Below are 13,899 nucleotides of genomic sequence, written 5' to 3'. Positions count from 1 at the left end.
CTTTCAGCCAAGTGAAAAACTTGATTGCGAGCAAAATGATGAAAACCAAGAAAATTCTGTGGAGCAGCAAATTCCGATTGTTGATGAGCTAAGTGGTGACGAAGAAATGTTGAGGAGGAGCAACCATATACCCGAAGAGGACCAGGGAGACCAAAGATTGTTCGCACTGGGCGTGCTGGTCGTCCACGAAGAGAGTACAATACGCTGAATGTACTAGATGCGAAAGACATTATTGTTCCTACCTGTATAAATGAGGCATTAAGTCAGAGCAGTCGGAAAACCGGAAATCAGCAATGCAGAAGGAGTATGACAACCTAGAAAATATTAAGACATGGAGTTTGGTTGATCTTCCTGCAAACAAAAAGGTTATCGGTTGTAAATGGGTTTTTACCACCAAACGAGATGAGAGCGGAAAAGTTCAGCGTTTCAAGGCAAGATTGGTCGCGAAAGGGTGTGGTCAATAATATGGAATTAACTACAAGGAAACCTTTTCCCCGGTTGCACGTTATTCCTCAGGGGTGCCGTGTCTAGTCCTGAATCCGAATTGATGGTTAGGGATTAGGCCGTCGTCTTCTAGAATTGGCAGTGCTCTTCTTAAAATTACTCTTTCGAGTAATTTAGAGAGCACTGGCAAAAGACTGATTGGGCGGTATGAGGTTACTAGTGTTTCAGGCTTATATGGCTTGGGAATGAGGATAACCTCAGCACATTTCCACTGGCGTGGAAAATGTCCAAGCAATAAGCATTTGTTGAAAATACGGCTGATGAGGTTCCAGGCAACAGAAGGTAGTGCCTTAATCGGTGCTGCTCCTATGCCATCATATCCTGGTGATTTCCTGAGCTTAAGTTTGCTGGCTTCCTCTATAAGTTCTTCTGGATCAACTTCACGAATGGGCAAGTCCATTTGGCAAGGTATGTCTATGAAGTTAGTTATAGAGTCGTGATCTTCCTGAGAGCAGGTCAGCACAGGGGTGAAAGTGGCGCTTAGGTGGTCGGCAAATGCTTCTGCTTTTGCTTCTTCCGATCTGCACCAGATGTTGTTGGGACCTAGTATTGGGGCGATTCTCTTTATTGGCCTTTTGAGGTATCGCGTAGCTCTCCATAGGTTGTTAGACGCGTCTCCAGGCTCGAGGTCTTTTATATATTCCGCGAAGGCCTGGTTGCGGAGGGAGATCAGTAGCTCTTTTAGTTCTTTGGTTGCCCTATTGAGTGCTCTTTTGTCCAGCGGGTTTCGGGATGTGTGGAAGACTCTTCGGAGCCTGCGTTTCTCACGCACTGCTGCAGCGACTTCGGGAAAGCCTCATGTATTAGCTTAGTTAGCTTTTCAACTTCATTGTCGATTTCCATTTCGTTATCCAGTTGCCCGTTGGTGCTAATGTTTCTTTCGATCAATTTTTGGTAGCGACTTATGTTGGTGTTTTTACGGAAAATCCTAGCAGGGCCTTTTGTGAGGTGGGCGGACAAGTTTAACAGCATCATGACTGTGCAATGGTCCTAGCATAGGTCCATGGAGTTTTGGAGCACAATTTTATTCGGGTTAATTCCTTTGCTGATTGCGATGTCGAGAACGTCAGGTGTTGCCCTGGTGTTAGTAGGCCAGTATGTAGGTTCTCCGGATGAGTGGGCGCACAGATTTCTTAAGCCAAGACAGCGTTGCAGTGCTCTGCCCTTGGGGTTTTTTAACATCGAACCCCACCAAGGATTTTTCGCGTTGTAATCGCCAGATGCTATGAATCTTGGCCCCAGTTCTGAGAAGAACTGCTCGAACATTTGAGTGTCTGGAGGTATGTAGACTGCTCCAATTGTCAGGTCTCCTGTTGGGCTTGATAGCTTTATTTGGGCACACTGAATCCAGGTTTGTTCGATTGGTGGAAGTGCTGTGTACTTGATTCCACATTTCACCAAGATAGCTGATCCTCCTCGTGCGCGTCCGTTTAAGTGATTTGCGGTGACTAGCTCATATCCAGGGATTTTGAGGTATTTGTGTGGTGTTGAAGTGGGTCTCTGAAACCAGCAGAATGTCCACGTGTTGAGTTTTTATAAAAAGTTCGATATCTGGCCTTTATGCGCAGAGACCGTTGGCATTAAATATGGCTGCTCTAAGACCTATTTGCATAGCTTTGGCACGACGGTAAGCATGCTGAATTGGTCGAACATTTTCTCCATCATAGCTTCTATTTTGGCAAGGATGGATATCTCGTTTGCACTGTGGGTATTGGCCTGAGTGCCTTCATATGGAGATTTGGCAGCATCTACGTAGCTGAGTCCAGGTTGGGTATGACTGTTGGTTTGATTAGCCGTTTCATTTACCTCGTTGGTATTAGGACGTTGCGGTCTGGGTGGTTTGGGTCAAGTAAATTCTGCAACCTTTATAGGAAGCTGTGTGGGAATCGTCAACGCGCGCAGCTCTAAGTGGTCCAAATGCAATTGAGTGGAAAAACGCCTTGATAAGTGAGTATAAAGCGCTACAAAAGAATAAGACTTGGGAAACAGTAAAGCGAGAGAGGAATCAGAAAGTCATCTGAACCAAGTGGGTTCTCCGCACAAAGTATTAACCAAACGGCGAAGTGGATAGCCGCAAGGCTCGGCTAGTAGCAAAAGGTTTCACTCAAAGAGAGGGAATTGATTATAATGAAACTTATTCCCCTGTAGCTCGTATAGGATCAATACGAACACTGATAGCAATCGCGTGGAACTCGACCTCGACCTCAATCAATTTGATTTTAACAGTGCATATCTAAATGGAGACATAGAGGAAGAACTGTATATAAAGGTTCCACCAGAATTCACCGAAATACTTACGGAATAAGAAAAGCAGAGATACACCGACGATAAAGTATGTAAATTAAAGAAAGCTTTGTATGGCTTAAAGCAGAGTGGACGCCAGTGGTATAAGAAACTGGATTACAAATTGAAGGAAATGAACTTGAAACCACTTGCAGCTGATCCTTGTGTGTTTATGAAAAAACAAGGTAATGGGATTATTATCGTTTCACTGTATGTCGATGTTCTTTGGGTCAATCAAGGTATGTAAAGGATATACTAAAGAAATTCAACATGGAGCACTGTAAACCAGTTAGCACACCTATGAACGCCAGCGAGAAAAAATCAAATCAAATGTGCCCAAAGACAAAACCGGACCTGGATGAAGTATCAGGCGTCCCATATCAAAGCTTGATAGGTGCTCTAATGTGGCTTGCAGTATCGACGCGCCCTGACATTGCACATACCGTAAGTCTTCTTAGCCAGTATAATAATTGTTACGGGAAACAACACTGGGTTGCAGCCAAAAGGGTACTTCGTTATTTGAAGGGTACTCAAGACCATGGACTAATATATAGAAAAACCGGAAAAGATTTGGTTGGCTATGCTGATGCCGACTGGGCTGCTAATATTGATGATCGTAGATCTTTTACAGGTTTCGTTAAGATGGCCATCTATGTACATCTAAGATCTTTCTTGCAAGAGATTTTTGGCTCGCTCCGTTCCACCATAATCTACAACGACAATCAAGGAGCTGGCCAACTCACACGAAATCCTCTATTCCACAAGAGGACAAAGCATGTCGACATCCGTCATCATTTTATAAGGGAACTGGTGGACAAAGGGGACCTTCGCATTGATTACATCTCAACCAGTGAAATGCCCGCAGACGTTTAAACCAAAGGACTTGGAACAGCAAAGCATGAGTCCTGTGTGACACTGTTGTTAGTACAAAAATGTATTTATTTAATTTATTTAATATTTATATGAAAAAAAAAAATTTACTCAGCATTCAAAATTTCTCATACATATGAAAATATATATCATAACGTATGGGATTTTTTTAATATCGCCCATTTATATGAAAAAAAAAATTTACTCAACATTCAAAATTTCTCATATCATATGAAAATATATATCATAACGTAAAGGATTTATTTAATATCGCCCATTTATATGAAAAAAAAAATTTACTCAACATTTAAAATTTCTCATATTATATAAAAATATATATCATAACGAATGGGATTTATTTAATATCGCCCATTTATATGAAAAAAAAAAAAATTTCCTCAACATTCAAAATTTCTCATATCATATGAAAATATATATCATAACGTAGGGGATTTATTTAATATTTATATGAAAAAAAAAAAAAATTTACTCAACATTTAAAATTTTTCATATCATATGAAAATATATCATAACGTATGGGATTTATTTAATATCGCCCATATATATGAAAAAAAAAAATTTACTCAACATTTAAAATTTTTCATATCATATGAAAATATATCATAACTTATGGGATTTATTTAACATCGCCCATATATATGAAAAAATTTTACTAAAAATTAAAAATATTAATATCGGCCATTTATCGTATGGGAAAAAAATGTTAATTTATTATTGAGTGGTACTTTCAAACATAAATGGTCGATTTAGAGAGTATGTGGCATCCACAATGCGGCGTCACTAGCCACTCCGGCACCAACCAAAAATACCAATAATGTTCCACGTAGGAACGCGCATCTCTGGAACCCGGAGGTATCATCGCTGGTTGCGGAAAAGAGGCGACTTCGTCGTGTGTGGCAATAATCAACAGAGCGGCCAAGCAACTCAAAGAGCTCCTACACAGACTCCGCCGGAACTCTTTGGAAAACTTTCTGGACAAAGTCGAGCCTGGCGACCAGCAGTACAACCTTTGGCGGCTGTCTAAAAACATCAAAAGACCCATCATGAGGAAGGAGCCTCTTAGGAAGGAAGATGGTACGTGGTGCCGCACAGACAGCGACATGGCAGCAGCCTTCGCCACCCACTTGTCAAAGGCCTTCACCCCCTTCAACAGATATTCCCAACTCGATGCGGAGCTTACGATGAACTTTTTGGATATATCCTGCCAAATGGCCCTTCCTATCGAGACGGTTGGTTCTGAAGAACTGCTAGCAGAGATCGGCAAGCTGAAAGCCTCCAATTCCCCTGGCTATGATGGTATAGACGTTCTAGCGATTAAAGCCCTCCCGACGAATGCTGTTCAGCTCCTCCTAAACATCATTAACAAATGCTTCCTGATAGGACACTTTCCCACCCAGTGGAAGTGCGCCGAAATAATCCTGATCCCAAAACCTGGGAAATCAGGATCAGTTTGTTGGCCGTATTCTCCAAAATAGCTGAGAGGCTATTTTTGCGTAGAGTACGACCAACACTGGACGAGGCCGGTTTGATCCCTGATCACCAGTTTGGCTTCAGAGAGTGCCATGGTACACCCGAGCAGTGCCATAGGATCACGGACAAAATACTGAAAGCATTTGAGGAGAAGAAATACTGCAACGCAGTCTTTCTTGACGTCAAACAGGCATTCGACAGAGTTTGGCACATTGGGCTGTTGTACAAATTGAAGATCGCACTACCAGCGCCACCTTACCTATGGCTACGTTCTTACCTCAAGGACAGAATGTTCTATGTGTGATGCGGAGATGCAATATCTGGAATCAAAAACGTCAAGGCCGGAGTCCCCCAGGGAAGCGTTCTGGGCCCAGTCTTGTACACTCTGTACACAGCCGACATGCCGACAACCGAAGACCCAAGAGTGCTCACAGCCACGTATGCAGACGATACTGCTTTTTTAACCGTGGATCAATCGACACAGACTGCTGGCAATCTAATACAAGAGCAAATTGATTCCACTGGTGCATGGCTGCAAAGATGGAACATGGCGGTTAACACAGAGAAATCAGCACAAGTTACATTCACCCTAAAAAGAGGATACTGTCACCCCGTCCAGCTGGTTGGATGCATAATACCTTCTTCCGACTATGCCAAATATCTGGGTGTCACTCTGGACAGGAGACTGACCTGGAAGTCTCACTTAAAAACAAGAGGCTATTGCTAGATTTAAGGCTCAAAAGCTACATGTGGCTCATAGGCAGAAGGTCGACACTGCGGCTGCGCATGAAGATGCTTATTTATAAGTCCATCATGAAGCCCATGTGGAAATTGTGATCTCATTCAGACGTTCCAGAACAAGGCTCTTAGAATAATATCGAATGCGCATATATACACCACCTACTTAAAGATCCACGAGGAACTCAACATGCCCTGGTTCAGGACGAAATAGCTAGGCTCAGCAAGGCTCATCTGGAGCGTCTCGACAGGCACCCCAACCAGCTGGCCATAAATCTTCTAGACAACAGCACTACCACCCGCCGCCTAAGAAGACTCCATCCATTGGACCTACCAGCCCGCGAGGAGTGATCAGCTCACTGGCTCTCACCACCAACGCCACCCTTCCCCCCACCAACATAACCCTAAATACCCTAACCTTAACGACGATTTTGCCTAAACATCATAGTCTGTTATATTTGTTGTAAAATTCAATTCCCTAAGTCACTGTCACGCCCAATAATTTACTTATTGTCCACAAATCGGACAGATTGTAAATAGAAGATCCCCGTTATATAAAAAAAAAAAAAAAAAAAAATATGTAATATTGGTAAAATTCTTAAATTCATATGTCTTATGCATTTATAATCGGCAATGTCTATTTATTTATTTATTATATTGAAATTTAATGGTATTTATAAAAATACATATGAAAATTTATTGTTGAGTGGTACCTTCATATATAAATGGTCCATTTCGAGAGTATGTGGCACAAAACCTACTTAGGTGGTGTGATGTCGAGCATGGTCAGTCAAATGTAATATTGGTAAAATTCTTAAATACATATGTCTTATGCATTTATAATCGGCAATGTCTATTTATTTATTTATTATAATGAAATTTGATGGTATTTATAAAAATACATATGAAAATTTATTGTTGAGTGGTACCTTCATATATAAATGGTCCATTTCGAGAGTATGTGGCACAAAACCTACTTAGGTGGTGTTGGTGTTTAGATTATATAAAATAAACTAACATTAAGACAATTATAATATAGAAGAAATGGAATTGTATGTCAATGTTAAGTATGTAACCCGATTATAGATATCGATGGCTCATCAGTCATAAGTAGATCTGATATGGTCAGCAGTAAACAATAAAGACCTAGTTAATTAAGCTGCTATGGTTAGCTATTATCAATAAAGACGTATTTTGCTGACTAACAGTATGTCGAGCTATGCACTGGTGAGCTCGCTATTTTGTACTATAAAAGAAATGGATTATTCTTAGTAAGATCAGATACCAATTGTAGCTACATCGGGTGTGCATCGCTGTGTCTTTGGCCCCCATCTCTACTTTTGTAATCTCACTCCGAGGTCCACCCAATTTATGTGTTGGTTGCGACAACCTTAAGTCACTGGTTTATGCCTATAATGTAATTGCTTATCTGTGCCTATATATATATATAAATAAATAAACATTTAATAACTTCAAGAAACACTAACGTCTTTCATTGAACATTTTGGTGACCCCGACATTGGCGGCTCCAAGTTAAAAGAATAACAGACTTGGTGAAACCGTTATCAAGCGAGAACATTTGGTCAACTCAGGCGACCAATCTCTCAACAAAAGGAAACTGGTCAACTAGGCGACTACTTTCTTTGCACGCTTTGGACACGACAATCCTAAGCGAGGGCACAAATTGATGAACATCTCACATCAATCTGGGGTCCCGACTAAAAACATCGCAATTGATTAACTTGGCAATCATTGCGTAGCCACCTTGGCGAATAAAAAAGATTTATTGGAAAACTAGGAGTTGGTTTTCCGCAACGGGGTAGCAGTGCATACCCATTGAATAAAAGTTGATCAACTAGGCGATCACTTTATAAAAAACATTTAACAACGATTTGTGTCAACTAGGCGACCAAATCATAAAAAGTTATTTTTCTATAAAATAAAGTTTGATCAACTCAACTCTGTTGCATTCCCTGGCGTCAGCAATATTTGACCTAGTTAACTCGGTCAGTAACCCAGGTAGTACGCACGAGTATAGATTTTGGCATTGATCAGCAATTTTTGAAACAAAGAAAAGAAACTCAAAAAATTGGTTTCACTGTCGTGGTAGTTATCAGTGTAAAAGAATAGGTATATTGGAAATAAAATAAACTATTATGTATTTCTTATTCTTATTTGTGCTATACTTGACCAATTTTAGGAACAAGTCGGAGCGTTACCTGTCTTTGACAAAATAAATAAACTCCCATCGGATCAAGTACTAGTACAGATAAGCAATTACATAAGAATATAAAAGAACATGGAGGAGTTTTATAAACAGCAGACAGAACGAGGAGAGGCACTCCAGGCCTTCATTCGGAATACCAAAAAAGATTCTTTCGCCAGGAAAACGAAGCCATCTTATTTCGAGGAAAAACTTGAGCTCCTGGAATACATGTGGGAGAACTTCGAGAAGTCATCAGGAGTTGATGGACAAATTAAATAACGTGCCAAATGAAGATGACTACTTTGTAACGGACTATTTCAGCAAAATGAAGACGGTTGTATCTAATATAGTGGAAGATTGGAAGGACCATTTGACAAAAATAAAACTAGAGAGACAAGCTCGCCAACGAGAGGAAGAGCGAGTCATGATCAAACCACTGGTTCGCAAGCAAAGTGCTCTGCTGGAGTCATTGTCCAGGACATTAAGACAAATTGTGCCTGAAGATAAAATGACTTACAAATCGGTAGTCGACAAATTATGGATACAAATTGAAGAAATCCATTATGAGATTCATCGGCTAGCTGAAAATCCAGCCGAAGCCGGATATAATATACCTCCGTTTGTTGCCGCAGAAAATACAATGCTGAAATTCTGTGTGGCACCAGCAGAAAATGTAGTGATACAATCACCACCTGTATTGCAATCGATACAATCATTGCAATTACCCAAAATTCCCATTCCAAAATTTGATGGAGTTTATCTGAAATGGCAACAATTTCATGACATCTATAAAAAGGTAGTTCATGAGTCAAATGTATCCACGATTCATTGCAAGCCTTAAAAAATGTAGGCGTCAATATGGAATCTTCAGATGCTGTCATAATGTTTCATATGACAAGAAAATTGGATAGATTCAACCACGCACTATATGAGCAATCTCTTTCCAACACAAGGGATCTGCAGGAAGTAAAGGACTTCCTATCCTTCTTGGAACAGCGCTTCCTAACATTAGAGGCTGTCCCTGTGTGTACTGAACACCGAGATCAAGTCAGCATTTGCCTTGAGCTGGCCTTGGGACACCTCCGTTATTATTTGAGAGATGTACCGCCCCAGTCAAACTCCCTACCTGGCAATGTCCTTGAATTGGATCATACCTGAGTAATTGGAGTTACGGCTCGCTCCGTTCCACCATAATCTACAACGACAATCAAGGAGCTGGCCAACTCACACGAAATCCTCTATTCCACAAGAGGACAAAGCATGTCGACATCCGTCATCATTTTATAAGGGAACTGGTGGACAAAGGGGACCTTCGCATTGATTACATCTCAACAAGTGAAATGCCCGCAGACGTTTTAACCAAAGGACTTGGAACAGCAAAGCATGAGTCCTGTGTGACACTGTTGGGAGTACAAAAATTTATTTATTTAATTTATTTAATATTTATATGAAAAAAAAAATTTACTCAGCATTCAAAATTTCTCATATCATATGAAAATATATATCATAACGTATGGGATTTTTTTAATATCGCCCATTTATATGAAAAAAAAATTTACTCAGCATTCAAAATTTCTCATATCATATGAAAATATATATCATAACGTATGGGATTTTTTTAATATCGCCCATTTATATGAAAAAAAAAATTTACTCAACATTCAAAATTTCTCATATCATATGAAAATATATATCATAACGTATAGGATTTATTTAATATCGCCCATTTATATGAAAAAAAAAAAAATTTCCTCAGCATTCAAAATTTCTCATATCATATAAATTTTTCATATCATAACGTAGGGGATTTATTTAATATTTATATGAAAAAAAAAAAAAATTTACTCAACATTTAAAATTTTTCATATCATATGAAAATATATCATAACGTATGGGATTTATTTAACATCGCCCATATATATGAAAAAATTTTACTAAAAATTAAAAATATTAATATCGGCCATTTATCGTATGGGAAAAAAATGTTAATTTATTATTGAGTGGTACTTTCAAACATAAATGGTCGATTTAGAGAGTATGTGGCATCCACAATGCGGCCTCACTAGCCACTCCGGCACCAACCAAAAATACCAATAATGTTCCACGTAGGAACGCGCATCTCTGGAACCCGGAGGTATCATCGCTGGTTGCGGAAAAGAGGCGACTTCGTCGTGTGTGGCAATATTCTCGCAACCCCAGGGATAAGGCAGATTTCAACAGAGCGGCCAAGCAACTCAAAGAGCTCCTACACAGACTCCGCCGGAACTCTTTGGAAAACTTTCTGGACAAAGTCGAGCCTGGCGACCAGCAGTACAACCTTTGGCGGCTGTCTAAAAACATCAAAAGACCCATCATGAGGAAGGAGCCTCTTAGGAAGGAAGATGGTACGTGGTGCCGCACAGACAGCGACATGGCAGCAGCCTTCGCCACCCACTTGTCAAAGGCCTTCACCCCCACTAGATGTTCCCAACTCGATGCGGAGCTTACGATGAACTTTTTGGATATATCCTGCCAAATGGCCCTTCCTATCGAGACGGTTGGTTCTGAAGAACTGCTAGCAGAGATCGGCAAGCTGACAGCCTCCAATTTCCCTGGCTATGATGGTATAGACGTTCTAGCGATTAAAGCCCTCCCGACGAATGCTGTTCAGCTCCTCCTAAACATCATTAACAAATGCTTCCTGATAGGACACTTTCCCACCCAGTGGAAGTGCGCCGAAATAATCCTGATCCCAAAACCTGGGAAATCAGGATCAGTTTGTTGGCCGTATTCTCCAAAATAGCTGAGAGGCTATTTTTGCGTAGAGTACGACCAACACTGGACGAGGCCGGTTTGATCCCTGATCACCAGTTTGGCTTCAGAGAGTGCCATAGGATCACGGACAAAATACTGAAAGCATTTGAAGAGAAGAAATACTGCAACGCAGTCTTTCTTGACGTCAAACAGGCATTCGACAGAGTTTGGCACATTGGGCTGTTGTACAAATTGAAGATCGCACTACCAGCGCCACCTTACCTATGGCTACGTTCTTACCTCAAGGACAGAATGTTCTATGTGTGATGCGGAGATGCAATATCTGGAATCAAAAACGTCAAGGCCGGAGTCCCCCAGGGAAGCGTTCTGGGCCCAGTCTTGTACACTCTGTACACAGCGACATGCCGACAACCGAAGACCCAAGAGTGCTCACAGCCACGTATGCAGACGATACTGCTTTTTTAACCGTGGATCAATCGTCACAGACTGCTGGCAATCTAATGCAAGAGCACATTGATTCCACTGGTGCATGGCTGCAAAGATGGAACATGGCGGTTAACACAGAGAAATCAGCACAAGTTACATTCACCCTAAAAGAGGATACTGTCACCCCGTCCAGCTGGATGGATGCATAATACCTTCTTCCGACTATGCCAAATATCTGGGTGTCACTCTGGACAGGAGACTGACCTGGAAGTCTCACTTGAAAAACAAGAGGCTATTGCTAGATTTAAGGCTCAAAAGCTACATGTGGCTCATAGGCAGAAGGTCGACACTGCGGCTGCGCATGAAGATGCTTATTTATAAGTCCAACATGAAGCCCATGTGGAAATTGTGATCTCATTCAGACGTTCCAGAACAAGGCTCTTAGAATAATCGAATGCGCATATATACACCACCTACTTAAAGATCCACGAGGAACTCAACATGCCCTGGGTTCAGGACGAAATAGCTAGGCTCAGCAAGGCTCATCTGGAGCGTCTCGACAGGCACCCCAACCAGCTGGCCATAAATCTTCTAGACAACAGCACTACCACCCGCCGCCTAAGAAGACTCCATCCATTGGACCTACCAGCCCGCGAGGAGTGATCAGCTCACTGGCTCTCACCACCAACGCCACCCTTCCCCCACCAACATAACCCTAAATACCCTAACCTTAACGATGATTTTGCCTAAACATCATAGTCTGTTATATTTGTTGTAAAATTCAATTCCCTAAGTCACTGTCACGCCCAATAATTTACTTATTGTCCACAAATCGGACAGATTGTAAATAGAAGATCCCCGTTATATAAAAAAAAAAAAAAAAAAATATGTAATATTGGTAAAATTCTTAAATACATATGTCTTATGCATTTATAATCGGCAATGTCTATTTATTTATTTATTATAATGAAATTTGATGGTATTTATAAAAATACATATGAAAATTTATTGTTGAGTGGTACCTTCATATATAAATGGTCCATTTCGAGAGTATGTGGCACAAAACCTACTTAGGTGGTGTGATGTCGAGCATGGTCAGTCATATGTAATATTGGTAAAATTCTTAAATACATATGTCTTATGCATTTATAATCGGCAATGTCTATTTATTTATTTATTATAATGAAATTTGATGGTATTTATAAAAATACATATGAAAATTTATTGTTGAGTGGTACCTTCATATATAAATGGTCCATTTCGAGAGTATGTGGCACAAAACCTACTTAGGTGGTGTGGTGTTTAGATTATATAAAATAAACTAACATTAAGACAATTATAATATAGAAGAAATGGAATTGTATGTCAATGTTAAGTATGTAACCCGATTATAGATATCGATGGCTCATCAGTCATAAGTAGATCTGATATGGTCAGCAGTAAACAATAAAGACCTAGTTAATTAAGCTGCTATGGTTAGCTATTATCAATAAAGACGTATTTTGCTGACCTAACAGTATGTCGAGCTATGCACTGGTGAGCTCGCTATTTTGTACTATAAACGAAATGCATTATTCTTAGTAGATCAGATACCAATTGTAGCTACATCGGGTGTGCATCGCTGTGTCTTTGGCCCCATCTCTACTTTTGTAATCTCACTCCGAGGTCCACCCAATTTATGTGTTGGTTGCGACAACCTTAAGTCACTGGTTTATGCCTATAATGTAATTGCTTATCTGTGCCTATATATATATATAAATAAATAAACATTTAATAACTTCAAGAAACACTAACGTCTTTCATTGAACATTTTGGTGACCCGACATTGGCGGCTCCAAGTTAAAAGAATAACAGACTTGGTGAAACCGTTATCAAGCGAGAACATTTGGTCAACTCAGGCGACCAATCTCTCAACAAAAGGAAACTGGTCAACTAGGCGACTACTTTCTTTGCACGCTTGGACACGACAATCCTAAGCGAGGGCACAAATTGATGAACATCTCACATCACAGCAATATTTGACCTAGTTAACTCGGTCAGTAACCCAGGTAGTAAGCACGAGTATAGATTTTGGCATTGATCAGCAATTTTTGAAACAAAGAAAAGAAACTCAAAAAATTGGTTTCACTGTCGTGGTAGTTATCAGTGTAAAAGAATAGGTATATTGGAAATAAAATAACTATTATGTATTTCTTATTCTTATTTGTGCTATACTTGACAATTTTAGGAACAAGTCGGAGCGTTACCTGTCTTTGACAAATAAATAAACTCCCATCGGATCAAGTACTAGTAAGATAAGCAATTACATAAGAATATAAAAGAACATGGAGGAGTTTTATAAACAGCAGACAGAACGAGGAGAGCACTCCAGGCCTTCATTCGGAATACCAAACAAGATTCTTTCGCCAGGAAAACGAAGCCATCTTAATTTCGAGGAAAAACTTGAGCTCCTGGAATACATGTGGGAGAACTTCGAGAAAAGTCATCAGAAGTTGATGGACAAATTAAATAACGTGCCAAATGAAGATGACTACTTTGTACGGCTATTTCAGCAAATGAAGACGGTTGTATCTAATATAGTGGAAGATTGGAAGGACCATTTGGCAAAATAAAACTAGAGAGACAAG

Source organism: Drosophila willistoni, unplaced genomic scaffold (genome assembly GCF_018902025.1).
Source record: "Drosophila willistoni isolate 14030-0811.24 unplaced genomic scaffold, UCI_dwil_1.1 Seg279, whole genome shotgun sequence".
NCBI lineage: Eukaryota > Metazoa > Arthropoda > Insecta > Diptera > Drosophilidae > Drosophila > Drosophila willistoni.
The sequence above is the reverse complement of the archived record's forward strand: the minus strand, read 5'-3'. Positions refer to the sequence as shown.